The sequence below is a fragment of the Ovis aries genome, chromosome 9 (genome assembly GCF_016772045.2).
Source record: "Ovis aries strain OAR_USU_Benz2616 breed Rambouillet chromosome 9, ARS-UI_Ramb_v3.0, whole genome shotgun sequence".
NCBI lineage: Eukaryota > Metazoa > Chordata > Mammalia > Artiodactyla > Bovidae > Ovis > Ovis aries.
In genome coordinates, this window is record NC_056062.1 from 45812552 (window position 1) to 45838790 (window position 26239).

Sequence of the window (26239 nt, forward strand, 5' to 3'; positions counted from 1 at the left end):
TTCCTTTGCAGTTCATTGTGACCACATGCCTCAGTTCTGCCCAATGGAATAAAAGCAAGTGTCCTCTACCACTTCTGCTAAGCATCTTTAAATGGAGGTAGCATATCCTTCATTTAACCCTTTGTCTTTCCTGATGACTGGATTGTAGATGTGAGGGTTGGAGCTAGGCTAGCTTTCCAACTTGTAAGTGGGATTCTAAAGACAGTAGGACCAAATGAACCTCTCTCTGAAATAGAAACAGGCTCACAGACAGAGAATCAGTCAGTCAGTTCAGTCACTCAGTCGTGTCTGACTCTTTGTAAATCCATGGACTGCAGGATGGCAGGACTTGTGGTTATCAAGGGGGAGTTGGGGATGGACTGGGAATTTGGGGTTAGTAGATGCAAATTATTACATATAGAATGGCTGAGCAATAAAGTCCTACTGTAGAGCTCAAAGAACTATGTTCAACATCCTGAGATAAAACATAATGGAAAAGAATATGAAAAATAATGTATATTATAACTGAATTACTTTGCTGGACACCTGAAACTTTGTAAATCAACTATACTTCAATTTCTAAAAATTCATAATTTGAAAAAAAGAGAACATCCACTTATACCTTCATGTAAACATAAACTCATGATATTAAAATATCTTATTTAATACTGGAACAAATCTACAACCTTAGGATACATGAAACCCATTCGCAAACATCTATGTTAAGATACCATGGATTTTAAAGAAACTATAAATGCTTTAATATGGAAAAAATAGTCTTCAGAATTAAAAAACCCTTGCCTAAAGCCAAAGAAGCAATGTGTTGGCTGATGTGAAAGAAGAACTCTTTTTGAGTTACCCAAAGCACTGATTCGATTTTGAGTCACCTGAACATTTTTGTTGCTGTTATTTTATGAATTGGGAATGGGCAATTTTTAAGTGAGTTTGCTAAACAATTAACAACTACTAAACAATAAACTTCTGTTAGCAATCATAATTGGTACTTCTATTGGGAAAGAATGCGTTTTAGCCTCATTTACAGGATACCCAAATTACAGGGACTCAAGTGACAAGATTTTATTTTTTTCATGAAACAAGATGCCTGGAGGTAGGCTGCTCAGAACTGCTATAGGAGACTCTGTAATACCAGCAGTAATGTAGGCTCCTTCCAACTTTCTGTCCAGTAGCCCACGGTGCAGATTTCCTATGTATGGTTGTTGCCTTGTATTCACAGGTTGGATTCTCTGCATCCAGCAGTTTAGGCAGGAAGAAGTGGAATAACAAAACTTGTATACAAGTGGAATTGAGGTTCATTTAAAAACCTATTTAGAGCTCCCTTCCCCAAAGTTCCACTTTCACTTCATTGGCCAAGATGATCACATGACCACTTGTAGCTGCCGGGGAGGCTAGGAAATGCAATGGTGCACCTGGCTGCATACTGTCTCAGTCAAAATCAGGTGCTGTCACCACAGCTGAAGGGGAGAACAGACAATGAGTGGGCAGGCAGAAGTGTCTGTGGTGGTGAACAGTGGTTTGAATGAACAATATGAACATTGTGCTTGTCTGACATGATGGATTTAATTTTTTTTTTTCTACTTTACCTAGGAACAAATGCATTTGCTCAGTTATTTGTTATCAGGGCAAATGCTATGCTTCATCGTTTATCTTTGCTAGTCAAATGACTGTATTTGGAAATAGTTTGTATGCTAGATTTGAAATAAAAATAGAAGTGCTATGTTTTGACAACAGATGCACCTGGAGCAAATATATCTGTAATATAGATGAGCACTTTTGCCAAATTATCTCATATACAATGTATTTAGTGAATATTTTCTCAAGAATCACTTTTGTATACAATATTCCAAATAGTTTTCAGTCATTAAAAAAAACAAAACTGGTAAATGGCTCTGATGTACTTCTCTGATGAGGTCTTTCCAAAAGCCCTCATAACTAAAATATTGCACTTATAATTAATCCCTTTAAAATGAATTGTACATGTGTGTATTTGCATTAAACGTAATTAGCTAACCACAGCCCACAGCATATGTCTGTACAGCGTGTGTAATCTGTTTATAGAACAGAGCAGATGACATAATGTAGATTTTGGCTAGCAATCACATTCTCCTTCCACAAACAACATCTGAAATGATAAAAACAACACACGGATGAATAACTCTCAATAGGTAAAATCATTATAACCCACCTTTGCAAACACAGCTTTAATCCATTTTGTTGGTCAAGTATTCCGAGAGGGAGGTATATGATTCTAGCACATGGCCGAGTGTTTAGCAGGAGAGTAACTCTCAAGCTTCAAGAATGTGGGTCTAGGAAACACCACATTGGGAAAGCTGAGCTTGGGAGCTGAGCCACATGCCTGAGTTACACTTGCTGAAAATGCTGAGGTCATGACCATACACTCAGTCATCATGCCAACTTCCTTATTCTTCCAGAGTTCCAATAATAGATACGCCCCATCACACTGAAAAACAAAATCATGTAAAGATGTCTATTTCTCCCCGGTGCTCTGCTTCCTAGCACATAACATGTGGAAACTGCTTATCGCATGCCAGGCATGGAAGGGCAAGTCTTTTCTCTAGTTTTATGCAAAGTGATGAATATGTTGCCATTAATCACTGATTTTTCAATTTCTCCTTCCAGGATCCCAACTACTCTTAGCTGAAGTCCCAGTTACTTTCTCATAAACAAGGTTTTCCATTTCCTGAAGCACTTCTTTAAATATATACATATGTTTTCCTGATCATAAAATACTTCCTATTCACTGTAAATCAATTTCAAACATTTAGAAAGGTAATGAGACAAAAATTTAAATTATCTAAAATTAAGATACAGCAATTGTTAGCATTTTTATATTTACATCCTTGTAATATATGTATATTTATTGTATTAACAAGGAGATAAACATAAAAATATTAACAATGTTGTTTTATATATATATACATATACACACACACATATATGTGTGTGCTAAGTCACTTCAGTCATGTCTAACTCTGTGCAACACCATGGACTGTAGGTCACCAGGCTTCTCTGTCCATGGGATTCTCTGGCAAGATACTGGAGTGGATTGTCATGCCCTCCTCCAGGGGATCTTCCTGACCCAGGGATTGAACCCACATCTCTTATGTCTCTTGCATTGGCAGGCAGGTTCTTTAGCACCATCTGGGAAGCCTTTATATATATATAAAACTCAAGCCTTATCCTCTATACACAACTGAGAACTGAGAAAATATCATCGTCTGTTTTCCAATGTCATTGAATATTCTTTGGAATATTCCGAGTATCTTTAGTCTGTGTCATGCCATGACCACACTAAACGAGTTCCTATTGTTTCCATTTTTGACACGATAATTAACACAGCAACCCTTATACAAAAATTATATCTGTGTTTCTGATGACTTCCTTAAGTTCAATATATCAGTTGGGCTATTTTCAGTCCACAGCAAAAGAAGACCAAACTCTGAGTAGATTAAAAGAAAGAAATTTACTATCTCACCTAACCAAAGTCTTCCTATTTCAGGGTAGACTGTTAAAAATTTATATAAATTCTAACTTCAGGCAAGTTTTCTGTACAGAAAGAATGTGTAGTGAGGCATACTCTTAAATCTGGCTAATAGATAAGAGGCCATTTCTCTTTAATTGTTCCTCATGAGCATCCCAGAAAATGTTTGGAACGCCAGGAGGCGTGCTTCCTGTGGGTGCCTGCGTGTTTTCCCATGCTCTGACATCCCATGTCAAAGAGACACTGAGATGCCCTCTGGAACTATCTGTTCATTGTGCCTTGTATTTCATATCCTAATCATTTCAAATTTCCTGGCATCCTCTAGTCTCTGGAATATAAGTTAATGATTTTATGTCCCTCAGGCCTTCCATTATCATTGAAGTTAAAACATTTCACCTGATTGAGGTCTCACTGTAATTCAGGTGATAACCTAGCTCAGACTCTCAACAGATCTGAAATATTTAGACATAATCCCCGTTTTTAATTAAAAGTAAACTCAGACATCCAAATAGGTTGCATGAGTAAACTACTAACATGCTCAAATTTCCCCCTCAACCCACACTTTATGGTTCATGGTCCCATGTGGTAACATTTTGTGCTTTTATTGTGGATTTGGAATGGGGGCGCCTAGAATGGACAGTTTTTCTAACGTGATTCTTCCTTGTGGACCATCTTCGGAAAGGCACAACTTTGAATGATCTGCCTACTTCTGGCTGTTTTTATTTCCTTGTGCTTGCAAAGTTTAGAGGGAGCAAAACTATCTTTTTAAAAACATGTTAATGTCTTTAGTTTCCAAAATGGTCAATGTATCTAATTAATTCCAGAGCTACTGAAAGAATTTGTGTTTTATGGGGTTTCTGTTGCTGCTGCTGCTGCTAAGTCACTTCAGTCGTGTCTGACTCTGTGTGACCCCATAGAAGGCAGCCCACCAGGCTCCCCTGTCCCTGGGATTCTCCAGGCAAGAACACTGGAGTGGGTTGCCATTTCCTTCTCCAAGGCATGAAAGTGAAAAGTGAGAGTGAAGTTGCTCAGTTGTGTCTGACTCTTAATGACCCCATGGACTGTATCTACCAGGCTCCTCCGTCCATGGGATTTTCCAGGCAAGAGTACTGGAGTGGGGTGCCATTGCTGGGGCTTCTGTTAGTCTGTTTTTAAGGTTAGATCAGGTCTGTCCCTTATTCTACAACAGAAAGTTTGTGAGAAGTAAGCTATTCTCAATATGGAAGACAGATAATAAACAAATTGGTGTGTGTGCCTAACTGGAAAACAAATTTCAAGGCCTTACTTTGTATCTGGCATGAGAAACCTAATATTTATCTAATATTTATCACCAATCTAATATTTATCACCAAATGATTGCTCATGTTTAGGCTCTAACATTGGTTTTTAAGACAGTCTCTTGATATGGGACTTTTAAATAAATGTGTCTTTTCTGCAAACAATAACTTAAAGTGATTTCCTTAACATGCCATGTCTTGTTTAAGTGGCTCTTGTTTGATTTTTTGGAGGTGGTTTTTAAATATAGTAACTTTAGGAACAAAGGTCATCTAAAGAACAAATAATAGATGCATTCTGAATAATATATAAAGATTCAAACAATGTCTTTTCTTCTACAGTCACTTAGGAAAAGTGAAATATTGGTTCAAGTCACCAAGACTTGATCCAAATCTTCAAATACTTTCCAAAGCTTAAATTAAGAACTCACAAAATTATATAGATTGCACTACTAGCTAGCATATGTTTTATTCAGATTCTAAAAATCTTACTGTAAGATTAGTCATTACAATAAACTGCTACACTAGTAAGCATCTTTTTAGTTCTCTTTTTCTGCTATTATTTCTGCCTAGTTCTTGGGCTGTAGTCAATATCTGTAAAGAAATATATACTGTATCCTAATTCCCAACACAGTCCAAGGATTAGGTACAAGAAACATTGATGATGAAATATATTTTCATATACTGAAACGTTTCACCCTTTTAAGAAGGATGATTATTTCTAGCCTATAGTTTTATAATATTGTTAAATAACACCTGGTATTAGCACTCTCAATACCACTTTTATTCAGATTATCCTGTAAAACTTTTGAAGCAGAATGTGTCTCTACTTTGAGATGAAGCTAGGGGTCAGATGCAGAGCCTAGAAGAAGACTCCTAAATCCTAAACCCACATTTTCTATGAGATAACCCAGGTGATACTAGTGGTAAAAACCCACCTGCCAGTGCAGGAGACATGAGACGCAGGTTCAATCCCTGGGTTGGGAAGATCCCCTGGAGGAAGAAATGGCAACCCACTCCAGTTTTCTTGCCTGGAGAATCCCATGGACAGAGGAGCCTGGTGGGCTACAGTCCATGGGGTTGCAAAAAGTTGGACATGACTGTGTGACTGTGTTAAGTGGCTTATTAATAAGATGAAGAAAGAAGGGATACCATTAGTATAAGAACCTTGCCTAAAGTTACACTGTGGGTGAGTAGAGCATATTAAAAACGGAGGTAATGTTTTTAAAAAATGTCCTTCGCCTTAACGTCCCTTGTCATGATTTTAGAGAACCACAAAACAGATATATCTCAAAATAATGCCAAATAATCGTTCCCACTTGTAGAATGCTGTGACTGAATGTGAGGGATTACATGTATGGTCCTCTCTGGATGTGTGCTAAGAACTCTTGAATAGTGCACTGGAAGGGCCTTTGTTCAAACCCTACCTCTCCCACTTTCTTGCTGCAAGATCTTGGATAGGTTAATTAAATTTCCTAAACCTCAGTTTGCTCATTTGTAAAACAGAGCAAGTATTAGAACCAAACCATAAAGTATTTGTGAAAATAGAATAATGATTATGTAATGTTTCTAGACCCAGAGGTCTGACACATAGTGAACATCGACAAAGGTCACTAGGCTACTTTTCCTTGTGATGCTAAGTATGAATATTATCATCTTTAGTTCACAGAGGAGGAAACTGAGGAGCATCAGTTAAGTCACCAACCAACCCAGAAGAGAAGTTTTATACTGCTTAGATAACATTTGCTTGGAGGGGAAAAAACAAACAAACAAACAAACAGATCACCAAAGGGTTGCTGGTATACCAATATCGCAGGTACTCATGCAAGCTCTAAGCTAGGTTCACAAACATGAATATGATCGCAGGAAAGAAAACAGAACCATACTCTAGCTTGAAATCTTTGGTGAAAAGTAAGGAAAAATGAATTCAGGCAACTCTTGTTGAAGGAAGATGGAGAAGTAAATTTTAACCTAAAAGTACGTGAAAATATGAGCACTCAGTTGAGAGTAATATGATTGGGATTCTGGTCCTGATTATCTCATTAGTCAATGTATGTCAGTCATTCAGTCATGCCCAACTCTTTGCTGCTCCAGGGACTGTAGCTCGCAAGGCTCCTCTCTCCATGGAATTTTCCAGGCAAGATTACTGGAGTGGGTTGCCATTCCTTTCTCCAGGGGATCTTCCTGACCTAGGGATCAAACTGCCGGTCTCCCACTTTGCAGGCAGATTTTTTTTTTTTTTTTTTTTTTAATGTCGGAGCCACCAGGGAAGCCTCTTGTAAGTCAGGTTAAATCCCATTCCTAGGCCTCATTCCTCAGCCATAAGGCAAGATGGTAGACAGGATGGACTCTGCAGAGCATCCCGCTCGAGTGCTCTCTAGTTCTGTCTTAGTCATGGAAAGCAATAATGCTGGGCAGCTCCAGGGAAGTAGTCCCATTTAGAGAAGGCAGAGGAGTCCAGAAGTAAGGAAGCAGCCCCAGAAAATGACAGCCCCCCCACAGAAAGCACAGCCAGGGAATATTTACAGACACTGAAGATTTAGAAATAATAGATGCTACATATATTTAAATGTCAAATCTCAGCCTCCTATCATACCAAAAGTTAATTTTTCCTGAATTAAAAAAAAAAGGAGCTTAATCCCAGAAAAGAAAAGAATGAATTTGCAGATAAAATGAAACTCAAAAGAATAAAATGATCAGGGCTGATAGCTTTCAACAGTCACATGCTTGCAAGTCAGCTGTTTACAATAACCTTAGACTTTAAATTGATTAATTATTTTATTAAGCCAGCCAGCCTTTTGGAAATAGTTACATCAGATAGTTTGAAGATGAATCCAGATGTAGTTGTTTCTTGGACATTTGGGGGACTATTTGAGCCAATGGAAGATAGATCATTTGATTAAAAATCACTAAAAATTCATTTTCTATCTGAAATATGTGGAACAGTTTTAGTGTTAAAAGCACAGTATATAAATTGAAGACAATTAGCCAATCTGTAATAGTGGAGGAATACAGTGTCATTATCTCTAATTACTGAAGCTTAATATGAAGCTTAATGTATTTATGTGATAACTCATGTTTGCTGAATTAATTGGTTACTTCTTTCTTCTAAAAGAAAGTGGAAACGTGTGGAAATGTCAAGAATGGCTATCTCTCATAAAGATGTTACAATAGCTCTTTGTTTACAGAGGCAAAAAGATTATGAGACTTTTCAGTAATTGGGGAGAGCATTTATTTAATTATAGATATTTTCACTATAATTTTAGAGGAAATACCACACAATTACATAAACAGTGAATATAATATCTTTTAAATTTACATAGTGTGTGGTTAGATCTATACTGTAAAATAAACCAGAGCCATAATTATATAAACTTTTGAAGTTAATACCTAATCTACTCACCAAGTACCACTGACTATTATTTTATTTGTAAATACATTAATATATCAACACTTTGTAGCCCCTATTATATGGTGATTTCTTGAGAATAATTCTTTGTATATTTTTACCCTTTAGAAGATAGTTACATAATTTTATCTGGTTAATATTTTAGAAGAATATAGTTGGTAACATTAAAAAACTTTTAAAATTGCATTTAAAGGTCTAGGTAGAATACACTGCTTACAATTTGCAATCTATGTGGCTTTACTTCAAGAATTTTTCTTTCTTTGAACTGCAATTGATATGTTTATGCTATTTGATAATTTTATATACACTAAAGTTTTTTTTTTTTTTTAGTTCAGTGTATGTTGCTAATACATTCTTACAGTGTTTTCTGTAATGCACATTTTTTAAATAACTGCTGGACCAAATAATTGATTTAACTTGTCTGAATCTTCTGCAATACAGAGTAGATCTTCAGGAAAAAAAAAGACAAATATATTTTAGCTTAAGTAAAAGAGTTTCTGGGCATTACAGTGCATTTCATTTTAAAATAAATAAATAAATTTATTTATCATAAAAACTTAATTATCAATAAATCTTTATTGACCATCTGCTGCGATCCAACCATAAGAATTCACAGATAAACTGGCATGAACGCTGCCTTCAGAGAGGTTATAATCTCTGATAGGAGATACAACGCATGCATCATCAAATAAGATAGAAAAAAAGGTGGAAAGTCCAAAGTTTTATAAGAGAGGAATGAACAAATTCAGAAAAGATGAAACTGCAAAAAAAGTTGAGAGATAGACAAGAAACAAAGTGGTTTAGTCCTTACACTTTCTCATTAACCTTCACTTTCATCAAAGTACTGTCTGCATTACCTCCTCACTGAGAAAACTGACACAACCAGTTAAATATCACCTTCCATTAAATACCACCACCACTTCTACTAGCTTCATTGCACCCCTGCCCTGAATGCCACCTTATCACAGGTTATCACTGATGACCTGTATCTTTTTTTTTAATTGTAGTATAATTGCTTTAAAACGTTGTGTTGTACAATGAAATGAATTAGCTAAATGTATGTATGTATGTATACAAAGATCAGTCCTGGGTGTTCATTGGAAGGACTGATGTTGAAACTGAAACTCCAATACTTTGGCTACCTGATGCGAAGAGCTGACTCATTTGAAAAGACCTTGATGCTGGGAAAGACTGAGGGCAGGAGAAGAGGAGGACAACAGAGGATGAAATGGTTGGATGGGATCACCGACTCAATGGACATGGGTTTGGATGGACTCTGGGACAGGGAGGCCTGGCGTGCTGCGGTTCACGGAGTCGCAAAGAGTCAGACATGACTGAGCGACTGAGCGGAACTGATACAGCCATATGTATGTTTACAGCTGTGTGGTGCTGGAGATAGCCCATGTCCAAGGTCAGGAGTAGCGCCTGCGCTTCGCTGGAGCAACCGAGAAGAGAAAACCCATGTCCAATGTCAGGAGCGGTGGCTGCACTTCGCTGGACCAGCTGTGTGAAGACACCACACATCCAAGGTCAGAAAAAAACCAGTAAGACAGTAGGCACTGGAGTGGCTGTGAGGAGATACCCCACGTCCAAGGGCAAAGGAGAAGCCCCAGCAAGATTGTAGAAGGGTGAATTCGCCTTTAGAATCAAACCCTGTTCAGGCCAGAGATGCTCAGAAGGCTCAAACAAACGTTGTGCACACCAGGACCCAGAGACCCCACAGAGACCGAGACAGAACTGTGTTTGAGCATCTCCTGTGGAGGTGTGGGTCGGCAGTGGTCTGACACAGGGACAGGGGCTCTGGATGTGGGTATGGCATAAGTCCTCTTGGAGGAGGTCGCCATTAACCCTACCACAGAGCTGCCAGAACTTACATAGGACTGGGAAATAGACTCTTGGAGGGCACAACAGAACCTTGTGCACCAGGATTCAGGAGAAAAGAACAGTGACCCCACAGGAGACTTGCCTGTGGGTGCCCGGGAGTCCCTGTTGAAGGCGTGGGCCAATGGTGGCCTGCTGCAGGGTTGAGAGCACAGACTGTAGCCGTGCATGCCTGGGATCTTTGGAGAGAGGTCACCATTTTCTTCATTACCTCCACCATAGTTTGGCCCCAGGTAAATAGCAGGGAGGGAACACAGTTCCACCCATCAACAGAAAATTGGATTAAGATTTACTGAGCATGGCCCCGCCCATCAGAACAAGACCCAGGATCCCCCTGGTCAGTCTATCCCATCAGGAAGCTTTCATAGGTCTCTTATCCTTCTCCATCAGAGGGCAGACAGGCTGAAAAACACCATCACAGAAAACTAACCAATCTAATCACAATGACCACAGCCTTGTCTAACTCAAGAAAATTATGAGCCATGCTGTGTAGGGCCACCCAAGACGGTCGGGTCCTGGTGGAGAGTTCTGACAAATGTGGTCCACTGGAGAAGGGAATGGCAAACCACTTCAGTATTCCTGCCTTGGGAAGCCCATGAACAGTATAAAAAGGCAAAAAGATCGGACACTGAAAGAGGAACTCCCCAGGTCAGTAGGTGCCCAATATGCTACTGAAGATCAGTGGAGAAATAACTCCAGAAAGAATGAAGAGACAGAGCCAAAGCAAAAACAACACCCAGTTGTGGATGTGACTGGTGATAGAAGCAAGATCCGATGCTGTAAAGAGCAATATTGCATAGGAACCTGGAATGTCAGGTGCATGAATCAAGGCAAATTGGAAGTGATCAAACAGAAGGTGGTAAGAGTGAACATCAACATTCTAGGAATCAGCGAACTAAAATGGACTAGAATGGGTGAATATAACTCAGATGACCATCATATCTACTCCCATCGGCAAGAATCACTTAGAAGAAATGGAGTAGCCATCATAGTCAACAAAAGAGTTGAAAATGCGGTACTGCCTTGGATGCAATCTCAAAAATGACAGAATGATCTCTATTCGTTTCCGAGCCAAACCATTCAATATCACAGTAATCCAAGTCTATGCCCCAACCAGTAATGCTGAAGAAGCTGAAGCTGAACGGTTCTATGAAGACCTATAAGACCTTCTAGAATTAACACCCAGAAAAGATGTCTTTTTCATTACAAGGGACTGGAATGCAAAAGTAGGAAGTCAAGAAACACCTGGAGTAACGGGCAAATTTGGCCTTGGAGTACAGAATGAAGCAGGGCAAATGCTAATAGAGTTTTGCCAAGAGAATGCACTGGTCATCACAAACACCCTCTTCCAACAACACAACAGAAGACTCTACACATGGACATCACCAGATGGTCAACACCAAAATCAGATTGATTATATTCTTTGCAGCCAAAGATGGAGAAGCTCTTTACAGTCAGCAAAAACAAGACCGGGAGCTGACTGTGTCTCAGTTCATGAACTCCTTATTGCCAACTTCAGACTTAAACTGAAGAAAGTGGGGAAAACCACTAGACCATTCAGGTATGATCTAAATCAAATCCCTAACAATTATACAGTGGAAGTGAGAAATAGATTTGACAGACTAGATCTGATAGATAAGAGTGCCTGATGAACTATGGAATGAGGTTCGTGACATTGTACAGGAGACAAGGAGCAAGACCATCCTCAAGAAAAAGAAATGCAAACAAGCAAAATGGCTGTCTGAGGAGGCCTTACAAATAGCTGTGAAATGAAGAGAAGCCAAAAGCAAAGGAGAAAATGAAAGATATACATATTTGAATGCAGAGTTCCAAAGAATAGCAAGGAGAGATAAGAAAGCCTTCCTCAGTGATCATTGCGAAGAAATACAGGGAAACAACAGAATGGAAAAGACTAGAGATATCTTCAAGAAAATTAGAGATACCAAGGGAATATTTCATGCAAAGATGGGCACAATTAAGGACCGAAATGATATGGACCTAACAGAAGCAGAAGATATTAAGAAAAAGTAGCAAGAATACACAGAAGAACTATACAAAAAAGATCTTCATGACCAAGATAATCACAATGGTGTCATCACTCACCTAGAGCGAGACATCCTGGAATGTGAAGTCAGGTGGACCTTAGCATCACTATGAACAAAGCTAGTGGAGGTGATGGAATTTCAGTTGAGCTATTTCAAATCCTCAAAGATGGTGCTGTGAAAGTGCTGCACTCAATATGCCAGCAAATTTGGAAAACAGCAACCTGGCCACAGGACTGGAAAAAGTCAGTTTTCATTCCAATCCCAAAGAAAGGCAATGCCAAAGAATGCTCAAACTATTGCACAATTGCACTCATCTCCACACTAGCAAAGTAATGCTCAAAATTCTCCAAGCCAGGCTTCAGCAATATGTGAACTGTGAACTCCCTGATGTTCAAGCTGATTTTAGAAAAGGCAGAGAAATCAGAGATCAAATTGCCAACATCTGCTATATCATCGATAAAGCAAGAGAGTTCCAGAAGAATATCTACTTCTGCCTCGTTGTCTGTGCCAAAGCCTTTGACTGTGTGGATCACAATAAACTGTGGAAAATTCTGAAAGAGATGGAAATACCAGACTACCTGACCTGCTCTTGAGAATTCTGTATGCAGGTCAGGAAGCAACAGTTTAGAACTGGACAAGGAACAACAGACTGGTTCCGAATAGGAAAAGAAGTATGTCAAGGCCGTATATTGTCACCCTGCTTATTTAACTTATATGCAGATTATATCATGAGAAATACTGGGCTGGATGAAGCTCTAGCTGGAATCAAGATTGCTGGGAGAAATATCAATAACCTCAGATATGCAGATGACACTACCCTTATGGCAGAAAATGAAGAACTAAAGAGCCTCTTGATGAAAGTGAAAGAAGAGGGTGAAAAAGTTGTCTTAAAGCTCAACATTCAGAAAACTAAGATCATGGGATTCAGTCCTGTCACTTCATGGCAAATACATGGAGAAACAGTGTCAACAGTGGCAGACTTTATTTTGGGGGGCTCCAAAAAAACTGCAGATGGTGACTGCCACCATGAAATAAAAAGATGTTTACTCCTTGAAAGAAAAGTTATGACCATCCTAGACAACATGTTAAAAAGCAGAGACATTACTTTGCCAACAAAGGTCTGTCTGGTCAAGGCTATGGTTTTTCCAGCGGTATGTATAGATGTGAGAGTTGGACTATAAATAAAGCTGAGCACTGAAGAATTGATGCTTTTGAACTGTGATGTTGGAGAAGACACTTGAGAGTCCTTTGGGCTGCAAGGAGATCCAACCAGTCCATCCTAAAGGAAATCAGTCCTGAATATTCATTGGAAGGACTGATGTTGAAGCTGAAACTCCAATACTTTGGCTACCTGATGCAAAGAGCTGACTCATTTGAAAAGACTCTGATGCTGGGAAAGGTAGACGGCAGGAGGAGAAGGGGATGACAGAGGATGAGATGGTTGGGTGGCATCACCGATTCAATGGACATGAGTTTGAGTAATCTCCGGGAGTTGGTGATGGATGGGGAGGCCTGGCATACTGCAGTCCATGGAGTCCCGAAAGTTGGACACGACTTAGCAACTGAACAGAACTGAACTGAACATGTATATATATATCCCGTCCCTCCGCTACCTTCTACTCCGCATCCCATCTATCTGGGTCACCACTGAGCACTGAGCTGAGTTCCCTGTGGTATCCAGTAGGTTCCCACTATCTGTTCTGTACATTACAGTGTATATACATCAGGCCTGATCTCCCAGTGTGCCCCACCCTCTACTTTCCCCGCTGTGTCCACCGTCCATTCCCTGCATCTCTGTTCTTCCCCTGGAAATACGTCCATGTGTACATTAACGCATACTTTTGCTGACCTGTGTCTTTAGCGAAAGATAGTTCCCCCTTTTGTCTCTCTATCCCATTCCTTTTTTTTTTTTTAAATACAACGATATTCTGGGAACAGTTATCCCTTCCTTCTCCTGCATCATTATGTTTTCTCTCTCTTGGATCATACTGGTCCCCATACAAACATTTGCTTCTTTTAGTAAAAAAATGAAGTTTTTGACACCCCCCCTTATCTCCAGGTAGTGACATAATTTTTTTATACTTTATAAAACTCCTCGAGAGAATTTCTGTTCCTTTTCATATCCAAAAGAATTCTGAACATAGTCTTAAAGTCAGATTTTCCCCTTCACAACCCAGCCAAAAAAAAAAAAAAAGTTTTCATCATTAAGGGTGTCATTCAACATCTCTTCTTTGATACATGGCTTCCCAGTCCTCTTTATCATTTGTCACCTATCTGCAGCAATAGACAGGATTAATCATTCCTCCTTGAAACCACTGCTTTATTTTGGCTTCTATTATACCACACTCATCTGGTTTCCCTTGTAACTTTCTGTCTTCTCCTCCTTAGTAACTTTTAACATTCTCCTCATCACATGATGTCTATTCCAAGGGCCATGACTCACTTCTTGGATCAATTTTCTCTGTAGTCAAACTCACTTCTTTGATGACATTATCCAACCTTATGGCTTTAAAGATGGTCTTTTGGTTGACCTCTCATGATCCAACTGCCCACTTGAGAGGATGGCCAGATTTGTCCAGTAAAATATAAGACATCCAGTAATATTAGAACTTCTGACAGTGAATAATTTTTTTTAGTACAAGTGTGTGTCATAAAATGTTTGTTTTGTATTTATCTAAAATTCTAGCTTAACTGGGTGTCCCATGTTTTATCTGACACTCCACCACCTAACACCTCTGTGTCTCCACCTGGATGTGCTGGAGTCATCTCAAAAATAAAAACATCACAACTGAGCTGTAGACACTCCTCCTACACTAAGCCACCTTGCAGTAGTCCCCTCCACCTCCATAAAAGGCAACTGCATTCTTCTAATTGCTCAAATAAAAAACATGATGGTCATGTAAACACATGTATTTTTCTCACATCACAGCTAATTTATCATGACATCCTATTGGATCTAACCTCAAATACTACATATTCAGAATTTGACCTTTTCATATGACCCTGCCATCACCACCACCTCTTGTCTCCTAATAGTTCAGTTCAGTTTATTTGCTCAGTCATGTCAGACTCTTTGTGACCCTGTGGACTACAGCACACCAGGCTTCCCTGTCCATCACCAACTCCCGAAGCTTGCTTACACAAACTCATGTCCATTGAGTCAGTGATGCTATCCAACCATCTCATCCTCTGTCGTCCCCTTCTAATAGGTCTAAAATGTTGTCTGCCTCCTAATGGGTCTCTCTGAAAGTGAAAATGTGAGTTGCTCAGTTGTGTTCAACTCTGTGACACCATGGACTGCAGCCCACCAGGCTCCTCTGTCGATGGGATTTCCCAGGTAAGAATATTGGAGTGGGTTACCATTTCCTTCACTAGGGTATTTTCCTGACCCAGGTATCAAACCTGGATCTCCTGCTTTGGCAGGAAAATTCTTTACCTAAATCTCATCTAGATAGCTTTAAAAAAAAAAACTTCTTTACAATTAAAACTCTGCTGTCCACTAAAGATTTGTCTTCTAAGACTGATAATAGGGTAAGCCACTCTTCTGTAGCCTGTATTTGTGGCCCTGAAGTTATGACATACTTTAGGGAATATACCAAAAAGTCCTGACAACGTAGCCAAAGGCTGGACTCTTAAAAAGGTTTAAAAATTTTAAGAGAGCAGCACTCAGTAGCTAGTAAATGGTTGGGGTTTTTCCTTCTGTTTCCTGCACAATAATGATAGATGATATTTAATGACCATTTATCAGTTTCAGACCCAGTTCAAAGGATTTTGTGTGAGTCCATGCTTGTCTATCCCCATTTCCGCTTGAGGAGCAGAAACTGTCAGTGACTCTCCTGGGGGACAAGAGCACTGTCTTGGAGTCCATCACACAACACAGAATTCAGGCAGATCAGGGGTGTCTCACCTGGCTTATCTAGAATCCTTTTTCTCTTCTGGAAGCTAGAGGCACAGCTCGTCCATTCTATTTTAGTTATATGGAGTTCTTATTTCTCTTAAAAATTTCCTCTTGCAATCATTTACTTCTGTCCTTATGTCATCAGAGAAAGAGATATCAATGATTGAGCCTGAAAATATAAATCAGTGAATGAAAATTCATAAACCCATACCCACACACGTTCCCAGAGTTTGAAAAGGCTATTATGCTGACATCAACAATCCCAGCCTGCAGAGATATGTTTGAAAGATTAGAACTCAGTAATTATGCTTTTCTGTGACTCCTTGAAATTATGTTGGTTAAACAGTGCCACTGTATTCTGAAGCCCAACGGTTATTACTGATGAGTTAAATATTATGGCTTAGTATTATGTGTGTGTGTGTTGGGGGGTGGGAGTGGTGATAGTGAGTCTCTCATATGGTGCTTAAGAGGATTATGCAGCTGTCCTATGTCTCATTTGGAATCCCACAGCCCCAAAAAGGTTGGCAGAAACCTGCGATGGAATCCACCCACCCAGGAGCCCTGCATTCCTCATATCTTTTACTGGCCACACAGAAGGGACTTTTCCAACCTGAACAAAGACAGTGAGTGAAAATTTGAATCAGCAATGATGAGTCAGCCGTTCCGGAGTCTAAATCCCAACGCACTCCTCATCTAGCCACAGGAAAGGTAAATCCTCATTGAGGGCCCCTGGATTTCTCAGTGAGAGTAGCTCGCAGCTATTTATCTATCATGTCCTGTGGTGACTGCAGAATACAGTGGCAGTGGTCCTGGCGACATTTGGCTTCGTTCTCAGACAGGCTTTGTTTACTTTTAATAAAAGATACTAAATTAAATAAAGCCAATTTATCTGGATATAATTTCACTCAAGAGGCCTAAGAGAGAAAGTCTTGTTTGATGTCAAAATATCACCTTGGTTCCTTTACAGCAGAAATGGCAAATTAATCTTTTATTTTTCATAATAGCAAAACAGCTGTTTAGTAGACTGTTTTTTGTTAACTTTTCAGTTGATAGAACCATAATTTTGGGGCAGAGAAAACAGAGGATGACTATATATTAACTAGACTTAATTACCTGTCTTTTACTTTTTAACTAAACTGAACACATCCCCTATTATTTTTTTCATTTTAAGGTAAAACTACCAAAAATTGGAGAGTGATTCTCAACATCTTTGTTTCTAGTGAAAAAAGTTTTGGTAGTATCCATGAGGAGACTAAAAATGTCACAATCATACTAAACAAGTTATCATATTTAGACAGACATTATGGATACATCATAACACTGTGTATGCTTATTGCGCTTGTCACTTCTTTACCATTCGGCACTGTTGGTGTTTAGAAAGAAATGTTTGCTGCCGTGACCACACTCACTAAAGAGCTCATAAGGCAAATTCCTTGCAAAGGTTACTTGCAATATTCATTAAATATTTCCTGTAGTAAAATATATGCATCTCTAGACCAATGCAAGTATTTCACTTGCTTCAGCATTTATTCTAATAGATATTACTATAAGAATTTATACTCAGTTATAGCAAACTGTCTTATGTGTAATGAGAAGAAAAATGCATTCTAGCATGAGAATTTCTTTTCAAAAGTATGATTGCATTAAAACCTGTCAACAAATTCTTTGATACTTCTCCCTTCAAGGTGTGGAACTCAATCTGCCTTCCCTAGATATTGGGCTATAAATATTGACTTGCTCCGAACAAATAGAATTTTGCAGAAGTGACAGTGTGGAACTTCCAAGAAGAGGATATAAATGGCATTAAGGTTTTCTCTCTAGAATTATTCTCTCCAGTGAAAATTGGATGCCATTCTGTGGTGCTACTCTGACAGACATATGGAAAAGTCCACGTTGTGAGGACTGGAGCCTCCTGACAACTGAGTCCAAAGAACTGAGGCCTCCTACAAACAGCCTTGTGAGGGAGCCATCTTGGAAGTACATCCTTCATCCCCAGTCGAGCCTTCGGATGACTATGGTTTTCGAGGCTGTCTCCATAGCAACCTCATGAGCCAAACCCACCAGATAACCTGCTCCTGAATTCTTGACCCACAGAAATGGTGAGATAATGTTTTTTTGTCTTAAGCTACTAGTTTGGGGGAGTAATTTTTTACGTAGTTGGGCTTTCCCAGTAGATCAGTGGTAAAGAATCCCTTGCAGTGCAGGAGACCCCAGAGATGTGGTTTTGATCCCTGGGTTGGGAAGATCCCCTGGAGGAGAGAATGGTAATAGATAGCTAATACAGGTAGGACATAGACTTTGTTCAAGAAAATACATTAAAAAACACTTGAAGTAAAAGATAAAATCCTGAACGCATGGATTGGTGTCCGAGCCCAGGAATCCAGTAGTGATCGTTGATTCACTCTGCATGGAAAAAGTAAAGGGAGCTTGTTTGAGAGAGGAGAAGGGAAGGGAAGAAAGGGAGTAGCCAATAAAACACCCAGAGGCCATAAAACCCATAAGGAAGGGTGAATGAGAAACCTCCGTGCTTGGAAGTAGAAAGGATTTTTAAGAATTGGAATACATGATATGATTTTAGGCTTTGGTGTGTGTGTGTATGTATGTACATGTGGATATACGTATTTATGTGTGTACTTGGAAATCAAGGACATTCAAGATTAGGAGTGAGCAAAGATGAACGTGGAAATAAATGCCCCCATTTGTGTACTTAAACCTCAGGGAGCTATTTGGGTTTCCATATCATATTTTGCTTAAATTTCAAGAGCCATAGAGGTCTTTAATTATGAAAACATTCAGCAAACGTTAATGACCGTCCTACAAATGATTTTCCCTAGACTGAGACACATCAACAGAAATCAGGTCAATCAGTTCAGTTCAGTCGCTCAGTCGTGTCTGACTCTTTGCGACCCCATGAATTGCAGCACACCAGGCCTCCCTGTCCATCACCAACTCCCGGAGTTCTGAGTACTCAGACTCACGTCCATCGAGTCAGTGATGCCATCCAGCCATCTCATCCTCTGTCGTCCCCTTCTCCTCCTGCTTCCAATACCTCCCAGCATCAAAGTCTTTTCCAATGAGTCAACTCTTCACATGAGGTGGCCAAAGTATTGGAGTTTCAGCTTTAGCATCATTCCTTCCAAAGAAATCCCAGGGTTGATCTCCTTCAGAATGGACTGGTTGGATCTCCTTGCAGTCCAAGGGACTCTCAAGAGTCTTCTCCAACACCACAGTTCAAAAGCATCAATTCTTCGGCTCTCAGCCTTCTTCACAGTCCAACACTCACATCCATACATGACCACTGGAAAAACCATATCCTTGACTAGACGGACCTTAGTCAGCAAAGGAATGTCTCTACTTTTGAATATACTATCTAGGTTGGTCGTAACTTTTCTTCCAGGGAGTAAGCCTTTTTTAATTTCATGGCCGCAGTCACCATCTGCAGTGATTTTGGAGCCCCCAAAATAGTCTGCCACTGTTTCCACTGTTTCCCATCTATTTCCCATGAAGTGATGGGACTGGATGCCATGATCTTCATTTTCTGAATGGTGAGCTTTCAGCCAACTTTTTCACTCTCCTCTTTCGCTTTCATCAAGAGGCTTTTTAGTTCCTCTTCACTTTCTGCCATAAGGGTGGTGTCATCTGCATATCTGAGGTTATTGATATTTCTCCCAGCCATCTTGATTCCAGCTTGTGCTTCTTCCAGCCCAGCATTTCTCATGATGTACTCTGCATTAGAAGTTAAATAAGCAGGGTGACAATATACAGCCTTGACATACTCCTTTCCTATTTGGAACCAGTCAGTTGTTCCATGTCCAGTTCTAACTGTTGCTTCCTGACCTGCATACAGATTTCTCAAGAGGCAGGTTAGGTGGTCTGGTATTCCCATCTCTTTCAGAATTTTCCACAGTTTCTTGTGATCCACACAGTCAAAGTCTTTGGCATAGTCAATAAAGCAGAAATAGATGGTTTTCTGGAACTCTCTTACTTTTCCTTGATCCAGTGGATGTTGGCAATTTGATCTCTGGTTCCTCTGCCTTTTCTAAAATCAGCTTGAGGAGTTCACAGTTCACGTATTGCTGAAGCCTACCTTGGAGAATTTTGAGCATTACTTTACTAGCACGTGAGATGAGTGCAATTGTGCGGTAGTTTGAGCATTCTTTGGCATTGCCTTTCTTTGGGATTGGAATGAAAACTGAACTTTTCCAGTCCTGTGGCCACTGCTGAGCTTTCCAAATTTGCTGGCATGTTGAGTACAGCACTTTCACAGCATCTTTCATGATTTGAAACAGCTCAACTGGAATGCCATCACCTCCACTAGCTTTGTTCATAGTGATGCTTTCTAAGGCCCACTTGACTTCACATTCCAAGATGTCTGGCTCTAGATGAGTGATCACATCATCATGATTATCAGGGTCATGAAGATCTTTTTTGTACAATTCTTTTGTGTATTCTTGCCACCTCTTTTACTATCTTCTGCTTCTGTTAGGTCCATACAATGTCTGTCCTTTATCGAGCCCATCTTTGCATGAAATGTTCCCTTGATATCTCTAATTTTCTTGAAGAGATCTCTAGTCTTTCCCATTCTGTCGTTTTCCTCTATTTCTTTGCATTGATCGCTGAAGAAGGCTTTCTTATCTCTTCTTGCTATTGTTTGGAATTCTGCATTCAGATGCTTATATCTTTCCTTTCCTCCTTTGCTTTTTGCCTCTCTTCTTTTCACAGCTATTTGTAAGGCCTCCTCAGACAGCCATTTTGCCTTTTTGCATTTCTTTTCCATGGGGATGGTCTTGATCCCTGTCTCCTGCACAATGTCACGAACCTCATTCCATAGTTCATCAGGCACTCTATCTATCAGATCTAGGCCCTTATATCTATTTCTTACTTCCACCATATAATCATAAGGGATTTGATTTAGATCATACCTGAATGGTCTAGTGGTTTTCCCTACTTTCTTCAATTTTAGTCTGAATTTGGTAATAAGGAGTTCATTGTCTGAACCACAGTCAGCTCCTGGTCTTGTTTTTGCTGACTGTATAGAGCTTTTCCATCTTTGGCTGCAAAGAATATAATCAATCTGATTTCGGTGTTGACCATCTGGTGATGTCCATGTGTAGAGTCTTCTCTTGTGTTGTTGGAAGAGGGTGTTTGTGATGACCAGTGCATTTTCTTGGCAAAACTCTATTATCCTTTGCCCTGCTTCATTCTGCATTCCAAGGCCAAATTTGCCTGTTACTCCAAGTGTTTCTTGACTTTCTTATTTTGCATTCCAGTCCCCTATAATGAAAAGGACATCTTTTTTTGGGTGTTAGTTCTAAAAGGTCTTGTAGGTCTTCATAAAACCGTTCAACTTCAGCCTCTTCAGCGTTACTGGTTGGGCATAGACTTGGATAACTGTGATATTGAATGGTTTGCCTTTGAGACGAAGAGAGATCATTCTGTCGTTTTTGAGATTGCATCCAAGTACTGCATTTCGGACTCTTTTGTTGACCATGATGGCTACTCCATTTCTTCTGAGGGATTCCTGCCCGCAGTAGTAGATATAATGGTCATCTGAGTTAAATTCACCCATTCCAGTCCATTTTAGTTCACTGATTCCTAGAATGTCAACGTTCACCCTTGCCATCTCTTGTTTGACCACTTCCAATTCACCTTGATTCATGGACCTGACATTCCAGGTTCCTATGCAATATTGCTCTTTCCAGCATCGGATCTTGCTTCTATCAGCAGTCACATCCACAGCTGGGTATTGTTTTTGCTTTGGCTCCATCCCTTCATTCTTTCTGGAGTTATTTCTCCACTGATCTCCAGTAGCATATTGGGCACCTAATGACCTGGGGAGTTCCTCTTTCGGTATCCTATCATTTTGCCTTTTCATACTGTTCATGGGGTTCTCAAGGCAAGAATACTGAAGTGGCTTGGCATTCCCTTCTCCAGTGGACCACGCTCTGTCAGACCTCTCAACAAGGTATGTCATAATATTGCAGAGATCAATATTTTTCTTCTTAATGTCATTCCATGATGTCAGAGGAGTAAGCCTCAATTGACAGGTTAGTGGACTAGACTGTATTCTCTTTTGATCCACCTGTCCCTCCTTTCATTCACTTTCTCTCTAAGTCTTTTCATCTCCAAATAATTTTCACCAAAAATGCTTGTTTTGCATCTCATTGAAATAGACCTGTGTGATTTTATTCTAGAAATACCATAAACTTTGCAGTCAGATATATTGAGGTTTACCCCTGGTTTCCTTGGTGGCTCAGATGGTAAAGACTTTGTCTGCAACATGGGAGACCCAGTTTCAATCCCTAGTTCAGGAATAGTCCATGGAGAAGGAAATGGCAACCCACTCCAGTATTCTCACCTGGAAAACCCCTTGGACAGAGGAGTCTGGGGGGCTACAGTCCATGGGATCACAAAGAGTCCGACACAACTGAGCAACCAACACTTTCACTTTCTCTTTCATATTTGGGTTTATGTCCTAGTTCACCTGAAAGCTACTATAGCATCTTAAATAACAATTATTAATTACCTCTCAGCCTTATGTCTTCTTCACATAATATGTGATTTATGTTATTTATATGGTCCTTTTAACTCAGAGGGTAAAGCGTCTGCCTGCAATGCAGGAGACCTGGGTTCAATCCCTGGGTCAGGAAGATCCCCTGGAGAAGGCAATGGCACCCCCACTCCAGTACTCTTGCCTGGAAAATCCCATGGACAGAGGAGCCTGGTAGGCTGCAGTCCATGTGGTCGCAAAGAGTCGGACATGACTGAGCGACTTCACTTTCACTTTAAATATTAAGTGAAATAATGTATATAAAAACTTTGCTCAGGGCTTAGCCACAACTGGAAATTTGTGGACTGAAAGAAATGGTTATTCTTGTTATATGATTATACCTTAAGACTTGGCCTTGGCTACGTGCCTCCACTAAAATGTAAGCTGATAAATGTGTAAGTTACTATCGTTGAGGAATTATCCTGGAACCTCAGGATGCCTGGCAATGAATCTCCTGAAATTTGAGGCTCTGTGTCTATTAGGTCAGGAGAGAGAGTTTTCTACTCTCTTAGAGGAATATAGCTTGTCTTTGGACTCAACCACTAAACCCAACTTTCCGAGGGAATGGCGGAAGGCAGAAGGAGGCCTCCTTTCTGCCATCCAGCAAGTAGACTCTGCTCAAGGGATCACCAGGTGCTAACACCTGGTGCTCACAGACAACTGCTTCTACTCAGACTTTGTGGTGCCAGAGACCTGACTGTTGACTAATAGACATACACAAGGCCGTTCTCACTGTAAAAGATATGACCAGGGACCATGCTTCCTATGGAGCACAACCCTGTTGTGTGTCCAAGAGTATCTTGAAGCCTTCTCGGAGACTGTGAGAGAATGGAGATTGTGTTCCTCCTTAATGATTTTTTGACTTCTGCATTTCCCCAATAGAGTCTGACTGCTGCATCCAGACTACATTACACTGCAATATTTGCCATCACACATCTTGCCCATATTGAACAAAACAGATAAAAATCCTTGTCCTTGGAGTGTATATTTGATTGGGAAAGAGAAATATAAAAAATAAAGTAAATGAATAAGCAAAATGTTCTATACGTTTGTGTAAAATATATAAGTATTTCAAAGCTATTTGTGAAGTGAAAATATGTATTAGATGAAGTTAAATGCTGTGAAGAAAAGAGTACTGAGAAGATAGACGTATCACCAAAGAGATGTAATCTCTAGTCATCTTCCTACCGAAAGATCACCGTAGTCAATTACAGGTGATTAGAAATAAGATTGGAATAGAAATAAGATTGTCACCAGAGAGATTTGGTAGAAGACCATTGAAGTCGTTTAGAAAAGAAAAAAAGGACAGGTAATATTTTGGCATCTTACCATGTGCTCTACGAAGTTCTAAGAAGTTAACAAAACTTATAATCTTCACAACAACTCTGTGTGGTAGATATTATTTTTGTCTTTTCTACAGGTGAAAAAAACAGACCAAAAAGGAGGTTGAGACCTTCCCATGATCACACCTTGGTGAAGACATGCCTCCAACCACATAGTCTTGAGTTCAGAATCACTGTTTTACTGTGATTAACTATGCTATTGATATAAATTGTGCATTCTTCAAAACTATAAGATCAGAGAAAACATAACGAATTTCCACAGGAGAATTTTCCTGGTAGAATTCTATTTCCTTCTACTTAGTTACCATCATTTATGTTCTGAGATTCCTGAGAAAAGGTGTTGCATGAAAAATAATTTAAAGGAAAGGGATTCCAGTAGTAATCTTTGGAACAATAGTGTTTTACTGTCCCACATTCAGGTTGACAAATTTCCATCTTCATTAATACCTGCTTAGAACTATTTGTTCTCCTAATTAGGTTTAAAAATATTTGGAGGAAAAGTGCAAGTTCAGTTCAGTTCAGTCGCTTAGTCATGTTTGACTCTTTGTGAACACATGAACCACAGCACACCAGGGCTCCCTGTCCATAACCAACTCCTGGAGTCCACCCAAACCCATGTCTGTGGAGTCAGTGATGCCATCCAACCATCTCATCCTCTGTCATCTCCTTCTCCTCCTACCCTCAATCTTTCCCAGCATCAAGGTCTTTTCCAATGAGTCAGCTCTTCGCATCAGGTGGCCAAAGTATTGGAGTTTCAGCTTCAGCATCAGTCCTTCCAAAGAACACCCAAGACTGATCTCCTTTAGAATGAGCTGTTTGGATCTCCTTGCAGTCCAAGGGACTCTCAAGAGTCTTCTCCAACACCACAGTTCAAAAGCATCAATTATTGGGCGCTCACCTTTCTTCACAGTCCAAGTCTCACATCCATACATGACCACTGGAAAAACCATGACTAGAAGCCTTGACTAGACGGACCTTTGTTGGCAAAGTAATGTCTCTGCTTTTCAATATGCTATCTAGGTTGGTCATAACTTTCCTTCCAAGGAGTAGGCGTCTTTTAATTTCATGACTGCAATCACCATCTGCAGTGATTTTGGAGCTCCCCAAAACAAAATCTGACACTGTTTCCACTGTTTCCCCATCTATTTCTCATGAAGTGATGGGACCACATGCCATGATCTTTGTTTTCTGAATGCTGAGCTGTAAGCCCACTTTTTCACTCTCCTCTTTCACTTTCATCAAGAGGCTTTTTAGCTCCTCTTCACTTTCTGCCATAAGGGTGGTGTCATCTGCGTATCTGAGGTTATTGATATTTGTCCCGGCAATCTTGATTCCAGCTTGCGCTTCTTCCAACCCAGGGTTTCTCATGATGTATTCTGCATAGAAGTTAAATAAGCAGGGTGACAATATACAGACTTGACATACTTCTTTTCCTGTTCGGAACCAGTCTGTTGTTCCATGTCCACTTCTAACTGTTGCTTCCTGACCTGCATATTGGTTTCTCAAGAGGCAGGTCAGGTGGTCTGATATGCCCATCTCTTTCAGAATTGTCCACAGTTTATTGTGATCCACACAGTCAAAGACTTTGGCTTAAATGTGTGTGCAAGAGTTTTTTCTAAATCATAAAAATGGGATTGTCTTCAATCTGCTCTAAAAGAGACAGTTCATTAACTGCTGAATAATGAAACTTAAAGTGAAGACAGAGGCATTTTACCTTTGTGTTTTCTCATGGATAGGCTTTCATATTGTTGTTACTAGCCCTTGGTTTAATACAGATTACAATACTTTTTTAGTTATTCCATTTTCATCTTGAGTTGTGTATTATAAATCTAACATTTTAATGAGATGACAGTGGTTTAAAATCAGGAACTACATTTTAATTTTAATTGGCCTGGATTTTTTGTTTTCATCATCCTTTTTCCATAAATTGTGAAATCAAGTGTACTTATCTGGTAGAGTTACAAGTTCCAAGATGCATAAAACTGCCATCTTTATACCAAAAATATCAGAAAACTTTTTGTATAATGTCTACAGTAAGACCATTGATATTTCTGGGCACAGTGAGCCTTCTCTTAGCTTCTCCTTAAAAATGCTATTATCTGCTTTTAATACATTTGTCTTTAGGTAGAATTCATTTCATTGCTTAGCTGCAAAAAGAAAATAAAGGAACGTTTTAGCTAGATTATTGGATTTATTGGTCTAAGTAAATCCACTTTGCAATAATAAAAACCTTATTGAGTCATTAAAGACTGAAATATGGTATGTTTGTTTTTACAGTTTTGCCTCGTGTGCTTCATGCTACATTGAAATTTTTAGAACTTTGTAAACTTTCTTCCCTTG